Here is a 17,099-nt window from a genome sequence, read left to right on the forward strand (position 1 = left end):
GCCCCTGGACAGCGGTCCGAAACCTGGACTGTCCCTCCTGATCCGGCGGTTAGGACTTGTAAGTAGCGGCAGCTGTCCCAGCGGCGCCCCCCCCCCCCCCGTTCCTAAAATGCCCGGCCTGCCCACCCCTAGCTACGCCCCTGCCTGTGACCAACTCCCCATTACCACTATCTAGGGGTCCTACATGTTCAGACCTTGGCTTTTTTGCATTTATATACTTGAAGAATTGTTTGGGATATGTTTTACTATCCTTGGCCACCTGCCTTTGGTTTGGATTTTTGCTGATTTTATTACCTTTTTACAAATTTGATAAAGCTTTTTAATAATTTAAAAAGGCTACAGCTTTACCCTCAGATTTGTATTTTTCAAATGCCCTTTTTAGTCATGTATTGCCCTTTTTACAGGAGGTGTAAGCCATGTGGGGTTTCATTTTAGTCGTTTATACTTGTTACCTATAGGAATAAATTTTGCACTATAATTACCCAAAGTACATTTGAAAATCTCCCATTTATCATTTGTCCCATTATTTGACATTAGTTCTTCCCAGTCTATATCCTGAATTGCCGCCCTCATCTTGGGGAAATTGGCCTTCTTAAAATTAAATGTTTTTGCCCTCCCAGCCTGTGTTTGTTTTTTACAGTATAGGGAAAATATAACTATATTGTGATCACTGTTACCGAGGTTTTCATGAACATTGACATTCCCAACAAGCTCTGCATTATTAGAAATGACCAGATCCAACAGAGCGTCACCTCTAGTCGGGTCTTGCACAAACTGGCCCTGAAAATTTTCCAGCAACAAGTTGGGGAAAATTCTCCCTTTTGCAGTTGAAGCCGAACCATGACACCAATTAATATCCCGGTAATCAAAATCTCCCATTACCACTACTGTACCCGCCAGTGCAGCCCGCTCCATTTGTTTATATAGCTGAACTTCCATCTCCTTAGTTATATTGGGGGGGGGGTCTATAGATTACACAAAAAGTTATTTTTTTCAGTGTTTAAATCCCTTTCTAGTTCCACCCACAAGGATACAACCTCCTCACAATCTTCACCCTCTAATGTCTCTTTCACATCCGCCTTCATATCACTTCTCACATACAGACATACACCACCACCTTTCCTATTTGTCCTGTATTTCCGAAACAGTGAAATAGTGTAAAACCCTATAAATTTACAACCCGAGTCATGTGAAGAGTCCAGCCATGTTTCAGCAACACCAACTATATCAATATTTTCTTCCAGTACCAAGGCCTCCAGCTCCCCCATTTTGCTTGCTAGACTTCTGGCATTTGTGAACATACACTTTAACTTGCCTTTAAATGTTTCACTTTCAGTATCAGAAATTTGATTATTTGACATTATTTGGGCATTTTTATTTGCATTGCTGTTTTGTAACGAAAGGATCTCCTTATCTTGTTGCCTAGTCCTCTCCCCACGGTTTATTTATCCCCCCACCAATATAGTCTGACACCTCTCTAACCTGACTACCCCTTTATTTTCTACATTTACCTCCCTCCTCAGCTCTAGTTTAAATACTCTGCCACCCCAGCTAGAATTCTCTCCCCCAGCCCAGCAGAACCCCTTCCATTTAAGTGCAAATCATCTGCAGAAAACTGTTTGTACCCCAATGAAAAGTCAGCCCAGTGCTCTAGGAACCCAAAGCCTTCTCCTCTACACCAAGACTTAAGCCATGCATTTAACTCCTTGAGCTCCCGCTGTCTTTCCTGTGATGCGCATGGCACAGGCAGTATTCCTGAGAATACAACCTTGGAGGTCCTTCCCTTCAGCTTGTAGCCTAGTTCTTTAAAATTATTCTTTAAGGGGTTAATAAGATTACTTTTCTTGTTCTGATTGTTATTGAGCTATGATTTCGCACAGAAATGGAAATATTGTGGAAAAATTGAAAATATATGCCATATTTGATGTTTTATTGACCATTGATCACAATTTTACAACATTTTGATTATCCATGAGAATGACACTAGTAACCACACACTGACACTACCACACTTGTAACAACAAGAAAATATATTTTATTTAAATATTAAATGTTACAAATTTTGTTGCCTTTTAATATAAAGATTAAGACAGAAATAAAGCACATTATGTAGTGAAATGACATGATCTCCTTCTATATGGACCCATCACACATTTACATTCAGTTACATACATGTCTGACTGTTCACCCACAATCTCATACTGATCGCACAGAGATGGGGCGAGATATAATGGAAGGACAGAGGCTGGAGAAACATGGAAGGACAGTGTAATGCTGAGGGTAAATGGATGCGTGGCCGCTCTACGCTTATATCACATCGTCTCATATCTGCACTAACATCAATATTACACTGACTTTATTTACCTATTCGTCATGTTCTCTTAAAGGGTCTGAACAAATCCATCATTGTATTATCAGTAGATACATAAAGTGCGAAATAAATGGGGAGATGAAATGTGGAAGGGGCTCAGAATCTGTCCAGCCACATCCTAGGTCACGGTTTTCATGGTAACGTTCCTCATCCGTCTTTGTGTGAAATGTATTCATGACTGATGCCCTTGTGATGGTAGACGAGGGGCAGAATGACAGATCACGTGATCTTCTTCCTATAGTCATAGTCTCTTCTATGTCACCTGCAGGTCTTCATGTGGAGTAGTATATGATGTATTATTAGGGAGTGTGATTGACAGGCCAAAATCCATGGCAGAAGATGCCCTGCCACATCTGAAACCACCCTGAAAGGGAACATGTAAACCAAACATGAAAAAAGACACATTTTACCCTAGTTAATAAAGGAGCTCTGAACAGATAGTAATTGATGGCATATCACGACGAGGATGTGATATAAATATTTGCTCCAGTTGCTGGATTTTACCATAAATTTAGCAAAATCTTCCGTTCAAGTGAATGGCACAAAGCTGTAATCCCGGGCACAGTGTACAACTATGGAGTTCATTGTCGTGGCTTCTTCAGTCAGCTGATCAGCGGTGGTGTCGGGAGACGGACCCCCTCCGATCTGATATTGATGACCTATCCTAAGGAAAGGCCATCAATATAAAAGCCTCAGGGAACCCCTTTAATATTTACACAGAAACTCTTTAAATTACAGTTTACATTCACACACATAAATAGAAGAATGACTCAGACACAGTATGGAAAGTGTAATAATGTAAAATTTATTATATGTATGTGAATGTGTTATTGTTTTTACCTCCCATCACTCACAAAGAGGGTACAGCAACACTCAGGACAGGAAAAACCCCCAGTGGAGGAAACCTGCAGGGAAACCATGGCCGCTGTACTGCCCTTCCTCTGGGCATACTAAGGGAGGTAAACGCTATAAAATGTATGTACTGCAAGGTGTATGACTACCTAGTGACTGCATGTGACTACCTACAGTGATTGTGTGTGTCTATATGTTTGTATTGTATGTATGTGTGTATGTATGTGTGTTTGTATGACTATGTACATGAATGTGTGACAGTGTCTGTGTGTGTATGCGTGTGCCAATAAAAAGGATATATCTCCGGTCTTCATCCATCGATGCTTCTAGATCTTCTTGCTGTCAGGCAGTTGTTGTCCCCATCCTGGCAGTAGTACATCTTAGTTATGAATGGAGAAATAAAGAAAGTTGTTGTACATGTCCATTATAGGAACCAAAAGCGTCAATATTACCAAACACTCAGAGAGAAGCGATATGGCGATACTTTATCCAGAAACGAATACTTGGCAGGTAAAATATTATCTGGAGCAATGTGACCGCCGCCAGTGACAACGGATACAATGTGCAGAGAACCAGTTATTGGTGTAGAATGACAGCGGATCTAGTGTTATAGCATAGAAAGTAAATCATGGAGATTATATGTTCTGAATCACATAGTAATGACATTTAATAGATACTGATATCTCTATCATTTCTCCGTGTTTCCATTACTAGGACTGAGGATGTAATAATCTAGAATGATATTTTATTCCTGCACTCTATGCATTGGTTGCTTTTGCAGGTTCTTAGTGCTCCACATTGCCTATAACGGTCAGTGAGGAGGAGATCCTCTCTCCTCGTATCCTAGTCCTTGTCTAGTTCTCTTCTATATGAAGTTCTCATTAACAATTCATGTATTTCACATTACGGAGCATTCTGACAGATTAAGAAACTATTTTCATACTCTAGTAGCCATATTTATCTTAGCTCAATATATCCAGGCTAGATTCTTAGTTAGGGACAGGTTTGGTATTTAAGATTTTACTTAACCCCTTAATGACACGGCCAATTTTATTTTTTATTTCCGTTTTTTCCTACCCGCATTCCAAAAGCCATAACTTTAAATTTTTTTCGTCGACACATAGCCGTATGGGGGCTTGTTTTTTTTTGTGGGACATGTTGTAGTTTTTCATGCCACCATTTAATGTACCATATAATGTACTCGGAAACGAAAAACTTATATATTTGTTGGGGTGAAATGGGCAATTTTTTTTTAATTTTTTTTTGGTACATTACTTTACAGTTTCTTTATTTTTTTTAGAAGTCCCCCTAGGGGACTTGATCCAGCGATCATTGGATCGCTTGCACCATATACTGAAATACTAATGTATAGCAGTATATAGAGATTTTGACAGGCTACTATTAAACCCTGCCAGAGGCTATTTTTTGCTTTTCGTTTTTCACTCCCCACCTTCCAAAAGCCATAACTTTTTTATTTTTATTTTTCCATCAATGGAGTGGTGTGAAGGCTTATTTTTTTGCGAAAGCAGTAGAAGTTTCTATTGGCACTATTTAGAGTACCATATAATGTACTTGGAAACTGAAAAAAAAAACAATTGTAGGGTTGAATTGGAAAAAACTGTGATTCAACCGAGCATTAAAAGGACAACTAAACATTATTCTGCAGCGATTCCTGTGATTTTTTTTTTATATTTTACTACTTTTACAAAGAAAAAAATAATTTGTTAAAAAAAAATGTGTTTGTTTCACCGCAATCTGAAAGCTATTAATTTTTTTGTCGATTGAGCAGTGGTGAGGGCTATTTTTTGGGGGCTGCAGTTTTTATTGGTTCCCTTTTTTAGTACATACAACTTTTTGATCACATTTTCTTACACTCTTTTTTAGAGCTAAGGTGACCAAAAAACTGTGATTTTGGTGGTTTTAATTTTTTGTTTTTAAAAAAATTACACTTTTTATCAGTCCCCCCAGGGGATTTTAACCACTGATCAATACTAATGTATTGCAGTACATTTTCAGAGGCAGTATGAAGGCAGTCCTGGAGGCTTTCATTAGCCCCCTGGGCTGCTATGATAACCTTCATGGGGCCGCCCTCTTTCTATTGGCTTAGATGACGCGGATGCTATTGACAGCGTCATGTAAGGGGTTGAACGGCCAGGTACAGATTGATCACTGTTCCTTGCCTTTAGTTCAGGGTGTCAGCTGTAATACACAGCTGATGCCCATAGCATATGGAGTGAGCTCAGCGCGTTAGCCTGCTCCATATTTTATGTTCCCTGTGAGCTATTACATTCAGGTGAGCGAAGGGGCTAATGGCTGCCACGTACATGTATGTGGCATGTCATTAAGGGTTTAGCACTCTTCTTCCACACCAACTATTTACTTACCACAGATGTTTATGACTCTGCAGTGCCGGGTTCCTCCATTGTGTCTGCCTGGCAAACTTCCCTCTTGCATGGATGGAGAAGGATGGTCTCACAGAGGGAGCAGGATGGAGGGATGCTCCATGGGCCATGGATGGTGAATTCCCGCTTATCTCTCCTGGAATAGGGAACTGCCCAGCAATGATGGATCTGCCTCTCTCTTCTCCATGCCCAGTGCAAAGGGTCTTCCGCCATGATCTGGAATTAAACAGCATATGAATTAGAATGACATTATCACCACAGAATCTTCATGATAGACTGTATTGTTGTTTTATTTTTACTAACCAGATCACAGGTGGCCCGGTCCACCCAAGCTTTATATCCCATCTGGAGGAGCAACAGGCTGCGCTTACGAAATAATTCTTCCGTCTTTCTAATCCAATGCCGTCCTAAGGCCCAGGGGTAGATCTCCCGACGATACCAGTCTTCATCCTCCTCATGCTGGTTGGCTAAGAACCTGGCAGAAAAAAGATAAACCAAATACATGATGTAATATTTCAGAAAAGTGTAGATCCGAGTAGTTGTATAAAAAGCAGAGACCTGGAAGGAAGGGGAGGCCTACTAAACGCTAGTATAAGTAAATGACATGGAGGCCTCGGTACATTCCCTACATCTCCCTTTCATATAAATACATATTGGTTAAAATAAAAGAAACTCACAATGCTGGAAAGAAGTTCTTTCTATACTCCTTGGTACATAATCCGGCTCTCCTGAAGTACACAAGGACCATCGCCAGGAGATACTAGGGGGAGGAGAAGGACACTTAGAGGCTGGTAGTAAATTTACTTCTGAATAATATTTTATTATATATGAGGTCAATATATTCCTGTGATTACTAATAAGGAAACAATGTAACTGCACTGTATGTGGTTATATAATGTCCCCTCTTATAGATGGCAGCAGGTCTATCACAGCAGCATAAACCCTTTTATTTAACCCCTTAAAGACGCAGGCAGTTTTGTTCTTAAGGACGCAGATTTTGTTTTCATCGTACCTTCATCTGTGAATTTTGAAAGCCATAACTTTTTTACTTTTCCGTCTACATATCTATATCAGGCCTGTTTTTTGCACGATGAGTTGTATTTTTAACCCCTTAAGGACCGAGCCATTTTTTATTTTTCGTTTTTCACTCCCCACTTTCTAAGAGCCATAACTTTTTTATTTTTACATCAATCGAGTGGTGTGAGGGCTTATTATTTGCGGGAGGAGTTGTAGTTTCTAATAGCACCATTTAAAGTACCATATAATGTACTGAGAAACTGAAAAAAAATCTTTGTGGGCTGAAATTGGAAAAAAAATTGATTCCTACCTTGTTTTTTGGATTTTCGTTTTTACGGCTTTCACTGCGGTAAAAACGACAATTGAACTTTATTCTACGGGTCAATATGATTACGGTGATACCAAATTTATATTGCTTTTTTCATATATTTCTACTTTTGAAAAGAAAAAGCCTTTTTGTTAAAAAAAAAACAATTGTTTTGTTTTACCACATTCCGGGAGCGATAACTTTTTTATTTTTCTGTGGATTGAGCGGTATGAGGGATTATTTTTTGCGCGACGAGCTGTAGTTTTTATTGGTACCATGTTTTGGTACGTTCAACATTTTGATTACTTTTTATTACATTTTTTGCGAGCTAATGTGACCAAAAAACAGCGATTTTGGCGGTTTAAATCTTTGGGCTTTTACTGCGTTCACTGTGCGAGTTAAATAATGGAATATTGTAAGGGCACATTCACACGTGGCGGAATTGCTGTGGAATTCCGCTGCGGACAGTCCGCAGTGAAATTCTCCAGCGGCCGTTTTTTACATTTGTTTCTATACATTTTTTGGAAAGTTTGTTCAGACGTTACGGAAAACTCCGCTGCGGACCATAGGCTGCGGTGCAGAATTTTCCCTCCGCAGCATGCACTATCTGTTGCGGAGAAGAAGTGGAATTTCACTGCGTATTTCAGCCTTTGCAATGCAAAAACTGAAATCTGTGGCAAGTCCGCTGTGTTTTCTACAACGTCTGAATTACCTGTCAAATATGCAAATGTTGGTGCAGATTCGTTGCATAATTGCTCCAAATCTGCACCAACATTTGCAGCTGCAAAAAACTCTGCTACGTCTGAACGTGCCCTAATAGTTCAGAGTTTTAAGGATGCAGCGATACTACTTTTCTTTATTTTTTCTATTTTTTCTATTGCTTTAGCGGAAAAATTGGAAAAGTTTTTTTAAAAAAAAACTTTAATATTTCTTTTTTCACTACTAATAACTTTATCAAACTTTTTTTTTTACACCATTTATTAGGCCCCCTAGGGGACTTAAACCAGCGATCATTAGATCGCTGGTACAATATACTGCAATACTAATGTATTGCATATATCGTAATTTTCACAGGCTTCTGTTAAGCCGTGCCAGAGACACATCTTAACAGAGGCAGACAAAAGGCAGCCCTGAGCGCCTTCATTAGAATCCCAGGTCGCCATGACGCCCACCGGTGCCCCCCGATCGTGGTGTGGGGGAGTCACAACCCTGGTGTGTGCAAAAGCAGATGTGCGTCAGCTGCAGCTAGATTCTGACTGGCAGGCACAGCGCGCCCCCGCTGGTAGCAGGAGCAAGGTGCAGTAAAATCGTAAACCTCTATAACAGCGCTGCTGACTAGAAATGAGACGGTAGTAGTATTGGATATTTATATATTGTCGCCCACAATAGCCACAATAAATATGCAATACTACAGTCTCATTTCTAGTCAGCAGCGCTGTTATAGAGGTTCCAATTCTCCTACACTTGCTCCTCCATCCAATTTTATAGTTGATGATACCAAATGTGGAGCTTTTTTAACTTTTTTGCCATAAAAAGACATTATGTACAGAAAATAGTGTTTATTTACTTGGGATTTTTAGTTTTTTTTTTCTTTATTGATCTTTTTACGCATTTCTAGTAATGCCACTATTGGACTTGACCATGTAATTGTTTGACCATATTTATAATGCACTGCAATACTTCAGTATAACAGTATATTATGCCTGCCAGTGAAAACTAACAGCGATCCTATTAGGCCCGTACTCTGGCAGGATCTAATAACAGTACATAGATATCAGACCTAAAGAGTTTAATGGAAACCCAACGGCACCCCACGACAACTCCCCTGTCTAACCGCTTAAACGCTGTGGCATATAAGGGGTAAAAGGCAAGAACCGCAGCTAGCGCCGATCCCGGCCGTTGCAGCAGGGTATTAGCATATGTTACAGCTGACACTCACTGCTACATTGCAGGTTTTGATCCCGGTCCCCTTCATTTATTGTGCTGTGCATTACCTACCAGCTGCCAGTGCCATAAATGTGTGGCACAAGATGGGAAGGGGTTAATTATGGTGGATATTGTGTAATCTGGCAGATTTTCTGTTTCTTCTCTCACTGTTATATTACCTTGTCCGAGATCTTCAAGCAGCTGTCCCTGGCAAGAAACAGCCTGATGTGTTTATCCTCTAGAAAAAGAACAGAAATATCATTATTTCAATTTGATCTATTTATTCAGTAAATTTCATGATATTAGATGGAAATACAGTAAAGTAATAAAATATTAATCCTCTGGGACATAACATTGAAATAAGCAGCAGAGGAGGACAGTGAACCAGTTCTGTATTTCTACAGTAGCTTTCCTAGAAAACATAGAGATCACAAGTGGTGACTGTCATAGAGACGGGTGATATGTCATTTATCTACGTCCATGAGGGGTTATAGATAATAGGGCTTGGATATATAGTCCTGGTTAGAATGAATGATAGAGAAGACAGTAAAGTGTCAATAGATGGCAGGTCTGATTGTTACATAAGAGGAGTGACCCAAGGCACATCCTGGGTATAAACTTCTGTGGGGGGTGAAGACACTAAAAACACCAAATAGTTCTCATATATTAAATAATATAAATACATAATGGAGGAGGACGGCTTCATGTGATTAAGTTGGATAGTGTGTACATGGTTCAAGGCTGGAACCACTGGAGAGCAATGAGTCTTACCAAGGAGACTGAAGAAAGCAGCCATATCCTCCTGCTGCTGGGTCAGGTCGTCCTTCCTAGTCTTCTGGGTCTCTTCGGCAGATGGTGAACTGTGGTAGAAGTGTAAGATATTACAGTAATAACAGTCCAATGTTAAAAATCAGAACAGAAGCCATGATGCATATGTTAACAGAGCCTTACCTAGAGTTTTACAATAATCCATTTATAATGTTAGAAATGTTTTGAAATGTTATTTTAAAGGTTTTTTCTCTCATGAAGACATCTACTATTTAAGCGGAAGCTGGTGGTTTCTCTTACCCCTGCTGTTCTCACCCGGGAAGACATTTCTGGCTGTACATGTCCCCTGTAGCATATGCTTGCCATTGAAATGAATGGCTAACAATGTAATCCGTGGACATAGGGCCTCTACATTACGCCTCTTAGAAGGGAGTCTCATGTGGGAGAATCCCTCTATGGGTGCGTTTTCACCACAATGGTCCACAAAATGGTAGTCTAGGCTCTGAAAATGTGCCCCTTTATATAGTGCCGCACACCCCCTGTAGATAATACCGCAGTGCCCTCTGTAGATAGTGCCACACCCCCCTCTATATAGTGGCACACACACCCTGTAGCTAATGCCGCAGTGCCCTCTGTATTTAATGCCACAGTACCCCTGTAGATAATGTCACACAGCCCCCCTGTAGATAGCTCAACACAGCTCCCTTGTAGGTAGCGCCACACAGCTCCCTTGTAGGTAGTGCCACACAGGCCCCTTTGTAAGCGGCGCCACACAGCTCTCTTGAAGGTAGCGCCAAACAGCCCCTTGTAGATAGCGCCAAACAGCCCCCTTGTAGGTAGCGCCACACAGCCCCCTTGTAGGTAGCACCACACAGTTCACAGCCCCCTTGTAGGTAGCGCCACACAGCCACAGTCCCCTTTTAGGTAGCGCCCCACAGCCCCCTTGTAGGTAGTGCCACACAGTCCCCTTGAAAGTAGTGTCACACAGCCCACAGTTTCCTTGAAGGTAGTGTCACACAGCCCACAGCCCCCATGTAGGTAGTACCCCCTCCCCCTTCCTGTAGATAGTGCCACTGTAGCTCCCTGAAGAAGCAAAATCCCCCTTTGGCCAGGTTTTCTGCTCCTAGAGCGCTCTCCTTCATGTCTCTGTCCATATATGGACAGTGACATCAGGGGCAACTCCTGAAGCGGAATCCCTGTACATAGCGTTGCCGACGCTGTGAACGGGGATTCCACTCCAGGAGAAGCCCCTGTCGTCTGTGTCCATTTATGGACAGTGACTTCACTGGCTAATCTTGAAGTGGAATCCCCGGTCACAGAGTCGGCAACGCTGTGGACAGGGATTCCACTTCAGGAGTTTCCCCCGATGTCACTCTCCAGGAGCGGAATCCCCGGGCCACATGGGGATTCTGCTCCTTCAGGGAGCTACAGTGGCGCTAGTAGATAGCAGAGCAGGGAGGTATCTCCCTGCTCTACTATCTACTAGCGCCACTGTAGCTCCCTGAAGTGGCATCGCTACCACTGTAGCAGCCGTAGCAGGTGCAAGCGGCGCTGCTGGCCATGGGGGGTGGTCCCGTCCCCTGTGCCGACGGGCGCCCACATGCCCGGTGTCACCGCTAGTAGCTGCTATGGCTGCTAAAGCGGCAGCGACGCCACTGAGTGAAGAAGCGACCGGGCAGAAAGGCAACTGCTGAGTCACCGGTCCCGGGTGCTTCTGAAACAAGCAGGGGAAGGGAGCCAGTGCAGCCCCCTTCCACCTGCTGGGGTGATGCGCTATGTGCAATGGCACAGGTCCCACACCCGTAAGGCCTGCCCTGGGTGGGAGGGTAGTCGTCAGGGTCTCCGCCTGGAGCGAATTCCCCGGCAATGCTATGACCGGGAATTCTTCTCCTAGCTCACATTCACCTTAACGTCGGGTGCTGCTGGAAGGTGGATGCGGCAGCACCCAGAGTTCATCTGGCCACCATTAAAATAGATAGGAACCAACGCCGGACCTCCCTGGGAGCCGGAACCAAAAACGCTGCAGGTAACGTTTTTAGATACGGCTCCCAGGGAGGTCCGGCGCTGTACGGTGCCACAACTGATGTCCTCCGTGCCAGAACAGATACCATAGAAAACTATGGGATCCGTTCTAGCATCAGTTTGCCTCCGGCTGTTCTTCAACACGCCGGAGGCAAACTGAAGCGGACGCCAGACATATGTGAACAGCCCCTATGAGTTCCAAACGTCCAAATATTGCATAAAGAAAGATTGTCTTTATGAGACAAATTCCTTAAAAGGCTATGTACACCTTTGAGGGCATTTTTTTAATTTTTTTTTATAAATAGATTATTCAGTGTGAATAGTTCAACTTTGTAAATTGTTTTTATTAAAAATTTGTTTTACTTTTGGAAATACAGCTGTTCTGTATTCTCTATACAGAACAGCTGTGTAGTTCGCTTTACACTGAATCAGTGATGGGTGATCGGACGTGATGGGTTCAGTGTCCGTGAATCCACCTGTAATAGATCACAGTTCTTAGATGTGATCGAGTACAGGTGGATCCTGCATGTCAGAGACATGAAGGACGCGCTGACACTGAACCTGTCACGTCTGTGGGACTGACAAATTCAGTGTAAAGCGATCTATACAGCTGTTCTGTGTAGAGAATATAGTATAATCGGACTTTTGTTCTGGCGACATCGTATTGTTATTCTTTTGTAGGCCGCTTATATGTATCGAATTGTCCATGCTTGGATTACATTTTCATTTGTCATTTTGTATTTCTATAAAATTGTCTATACAAATTCAATATTGAAAAAAGAGCCACCCCCAGCGACCAGCCACACGTGTCAATAAATGGGAGACCATGTAATACATTGTTATGTTGTCTTCCACTTACGTCTCTTCTTCATAAAGAGCGATGAGTTCTCTCTTCCTCTTCCGGGCGGTCTCTCCTGGAAGTCTTAAAGAGAAGGAAATATTTTCATGAATATGTGAGAATATGGCTGCTTGTAAAGAAGATTGATATATGTGTATTTATTATACTAAAAGCTGCCGCTACCTAATACTAAAGCCCCAGACCCCTCCTGAATGCCCTAAACTAAAGATATTACACATTCCACTAAACCGGGGACATTATGTGACTACAAATTAAATACAGATGAATTCATTTCTATTTTATCATTTGTAAATGCTTCAGCCCTAATGACGCTACTATGACGTCCTTAAGCCATAATAGGGGATATGGAAAGGGGTCACTCTATAGTTTACCTGACAATTATAACTAAATTGATCCTGTTTATAACATAAGATAGAAATGCTGCACTTGTATCTGCTATGGTGGATCACAGTCCAGTCACTACAGGCCCAGTCATATCTGTATATGTCCTGTCCATCCCTATATAGTAACTGAACCACTACAATATACTTCATAGCTTACCTGGAGCTCATGTCGTCTCTTCTAATCAGAAACAAATACACAAAGAAAATGTTAATAAAAATCTTCCATTCAAATACAACACATATAATGCATGAAAAATAATGGCAGGAGCGCTCCACCGAGATATAATAGTAATGGTGATGTCACCTATATGCGTATACTATACATATTACATACAGAATAATGACAGTAGCGCTCCACTGAGATATAATGGTAATAGTGACGTTACCTATATGTGTATACTATACATAGTTACATAGTTACATAGTTAGTACGGCTGAAAAAAGACACATGTCCATCAAGTTCAACCAAGGGAAGGGAAAAGGGAAGGAAAAATTTCTACACATAGGAGCTAATATTTTTTTGTTCTAGGAAATTATCTAACCCTTTTTTAAAGCAATCTACTGTCCCTGCTGTGACCAGCTCCTGCGGTAGGCTATTCCATAAATTCACCGTTCTTACTGTAAAGAAGCCTTGTCGCCTCTGCAGCTTGAACCTTTTTTTCTCCAGACGGAGGGAGTGCCCCCTTGTTTTTTGAGCGGGTTTTACAAGGAACAGGATATCACCATATTTTTTGTATGTGCGATTAATATATTTATATAAGTTAATCATGTCCCCCCTTAGTCGTCTTTTTTCAAGGCTAAATAGGTTTAATTCTTTCAATCTTTCCTCATAACTTAAATTCTCCATGCCCCTTATTAGCTTCGTTGCTCTTCTTTGTATTTTTTCCAACTCCAGGGCATCCTTTCTATGAACTGGAGCCCAGAACTGAACTGCATATTCTAGATGAGGCCTCACTAATGCTTTGTAAAGTGGCATTATTACATCCCTGTCCCGCGAGTCCATGCCTCTTTTAATACACGACAATATCCTGCTGGCCTTTGAAGCAGCTGATTGACACTGCATGCTGTTATTGAGTTTATGATTTACAAGTACACCCAGATCCTTCTCAACAAGTTAATCCGCCAGTGTAGCGCCCCCTAGGACATATGATGCATGCAGGTTGTTGGTACCCAGATGCATAACTTTACATTAATCTACATTAAACTTAATTTGCCAAGTGGACGCCCAAACACTTAGTTTGTTTAAATCTGCCTGTAATTCATGAACATCTTCCATAGTCTGAACTATATTACATAGCTTGGTGTCATCTGCAAAAATAGAAATAGTGCTATTAATCCCTTCCTCTATATCATTAATAAATAAGTTGAATAATAGTGGTCCCAGCACTGAACCCTGGGGTACACCACTTATAACCGGTGACCATTCAGAGAAGGAATCATTGACCACAACTCTCTGGATACGGTCCTTGAGCCAATTCTCAATCCAATTACAAACTATATTTTCTAAACCTATAGTCCTTAATTTACCCATTAGGCGTCTATGGGGAACAGTGTCAAATGCCTTTGCAAAGTCCAAAAACACTAAATCCACAGCGGCCCCTCTGTCTAGACTTCTGCTCACCTCTTCATAAAAACAGATTAGGTTAGTTTGACAACTTCTGTCCTTAGTAAAACCGTGCTGGCTGTCACTTATAATGCTATTTATTGTCACATAATCCTGTATATAGTCCCTCAATAGCCCCTCAAACATTTTCCCCACGATGGATGTTAAGCTTACTGGTCTATAATTACCCGGGGAAGACCTAGAGCCCTTTTTGAAAATAGGCACCACATTTGCCCTGCGCCAGTCCCTTGGCACTATACCAGTCACTAGAGATTCTCTGAATATTATGAAAAGGGGGACAGAAATAACTGAACTAAGCTCTTTAAGAATTCTAGGGTGTAACCCATCTGGTCCCGGAGCCTTGTGCACATTTATTTTATTTAATTTAACTTGGACCATCTCTACATTCATCCAATTCAGTATATCAACTGATATATTAACAGCACTGGCACCGGCTACATCAGCTGCTCTTTCTTCTGTTGTATATACAGAGCTAAAGAACCCATTTAGTAACTCTGCCTTCTCTTGATCCCCTGTGATCAACTCCCCATTACCATTATCTAGGGGTCCTACATGTTCAGACCTTGGCTTTTTTGCATTTATATGCTTGAAGAATTTTTTAGGATTTGTTTTACTATCCTTGGCCACCTGCCTTTCATTTTGTATTTTTGCTAATTTTATTACATTTTTACAGATTTTATTAAGCTCTTTATATTTTACAAAGGCTACAGCTGTACCCTCAGATTTGTATTTTTTAAATGCCCTTTTTTTGTCATGTATTGCCCCTTTCACAGAAGGTGTAAGCCATGTAGGGTTTAATTTGAGTCGTTTATACTTATTACCTGTAGGAATAAATTTTGCACTATAATAACTCAAAGTAGATTTGAAAATCTCCCATTTATCATTTGTTCCATTATTTGACATTAGTTCTTCCCAGTCTATATCCTGAATTGCAGCCCTCATCCTGGGGAAATTGGCTTTCTTAAAATTAAATGTTTTTGCCCTCCCAGCCTGCGTTTGTTTTTTACAGTATAGGTAAATTGTAACTATATTGTGATCACTGTTACCGAGGTTTTCACGAACATTGACATTCCCAACAAGCTCTGCATTATTAGAAATGACCAGATCCAACAGAGCTTCACCTCTAGTCGGGTCTTCCACAAACTGGCCCATAAAATTTTCCTGCAACAGGTTGAGGAAATGTCTCCCCTTTGCAGTTGAAGCCGAACCATGACACCAATTAATATCCCGGAAATTAAAATCTCCCATTATCACTACAGTACCCGCCTGTGCAGCCCGCTCCATCTGTTTATATATCTGACCTTCCATCTCCTCAGTTATATTGGGGGGTCTATAGATTACACCAAAAGTAATTTTTTCAGTGTTTACCTCCCTTTCTAGTTCCACCCACAAGGTTTCAACCTCCTCACAGTCTTCACCCACTATTGTCTCTTTCACACTCGCCTTCATATCACTTCTCACATACAGACATACACCACCACCTTTCCTATTTGTCCTGTCTTTACGAAAAAGTGTAAAAGCCTGTAGATTTACAGCCCAGTCATGTGAAGAGTCCAGCCATGTTTCAGCAACACCAACTATATCTATATTTTCTTCCAGTATCAAGGCCTCCAGCTCCCCCATTTTGCTTGCTAGACTTCTGGCATTTGTGAACATACACTTTAACTTGCCTGTCAGTTTTTCACTTTTATTATCAGAAATGTGATTTGACATTAATCGGTCCTTTTTATTTACACTGATGTTTTGTAACGAAAGGATCTCCTTATCTTGTTGTCTAGTCCTCTCCCCACATTCTGTTTCTCCCCCCACCAATATAGTCTGACCCCTCTCTAACCTGGCTACCCCTTTTTTTTCTACATTGACCTCCCTCCTCAGCACTAGTTTAAATACTCCGCCACCCCAGCTAGAATTCTCTCCCCCAGCACAGCGGACCCCCTTCCATTTAGGTGCAAATCATCTGCAGAATACAGTTTGTACCCCAATGAAAAGTCAGCCCAGTGCTCTAGGAACCCAAATCCTTCTCCTCTACACCAAGACTTCAGCCATGCATTTAACTCCCTAAGCTCCCGCTGTCTTTCCTGTGATGCGCATGGCACAGGCAGTATTCCTGAGAATACAACCTTGGAGGTCCTTCCCTTCAGCTTGTAGCCTAGTTCTTTAAAATTATTCTTAAGGCTCCTCCACCTACCATTTATTCTGTCGTTGGTACCGACATGGACCACGACAGCTGGATCATCACCAGCCCCTCCCAGCAATTTGTCCACCCGTTCCACCACATGCCGAACCCTGGCACCAGGGAGACAGCAAACCATTCGGTTGAGGTGGTCTTGGCGACAAATAATTCTATCCGTCTTCCTGATTATAGAATCCCCTACGACTATCAATTGTCTTGGCTTACCTGCATTACCATCCCGCCGACTACTAGCTGGGCTGTTCTCCCGGCTGTTAGGGAGATCAGTATCCACTAGGGCTGCCATTTCTGAGACTGACACCCTCGCATCATCACCCAACTTGGCAATTTTGCCTGGAATGTCAGAAACCGGATCGGCCTTCCTTGTCTTTGACCCC

The 17,099-nt window shown here is 41.7% G+C and overlaps 1 long non-coding RNA gene across 1 annotated transcript; it reads right to left on the reverse strand.

Moving 5' to 3' along the window:
* Positions 1-6,304: 6,304 nt before the first annotated feature.
* On the reverse strand, positions 6,305-9,733 carry LOC142652753 (uncharacterized). Its single transcript, XR_012847917.1, has 3 exons — positions 9,647-9,733; positions 9,055-9,113; positions 6,305-6,385 (listed from the first exon to the last, which is right to left on the reverse strand). It is a non-coding gene; the product is annotated as an uncharacterized LOC142652753 (long non-coding RNA).
* Positions 9,734-17,099: the final 7,366 nt, after the last annotated feature.

Source organism: Rhinoderma darwinii, chromosome 5 (assembly GCF_050947455.1).
Source record: "Rhinoderma darwinii isolate aRhiDar2 chromosome 5, aRhiDar2.hap1, whole genome shotgun sequence".
Taxonomy (NCBI): domain Eukaryota; kingdom Metazoa; phylum Chordata; class Amphibia; order Anura; family Rhinodermatidae; genus Rhinoderma; species Rhinoderma darwinii.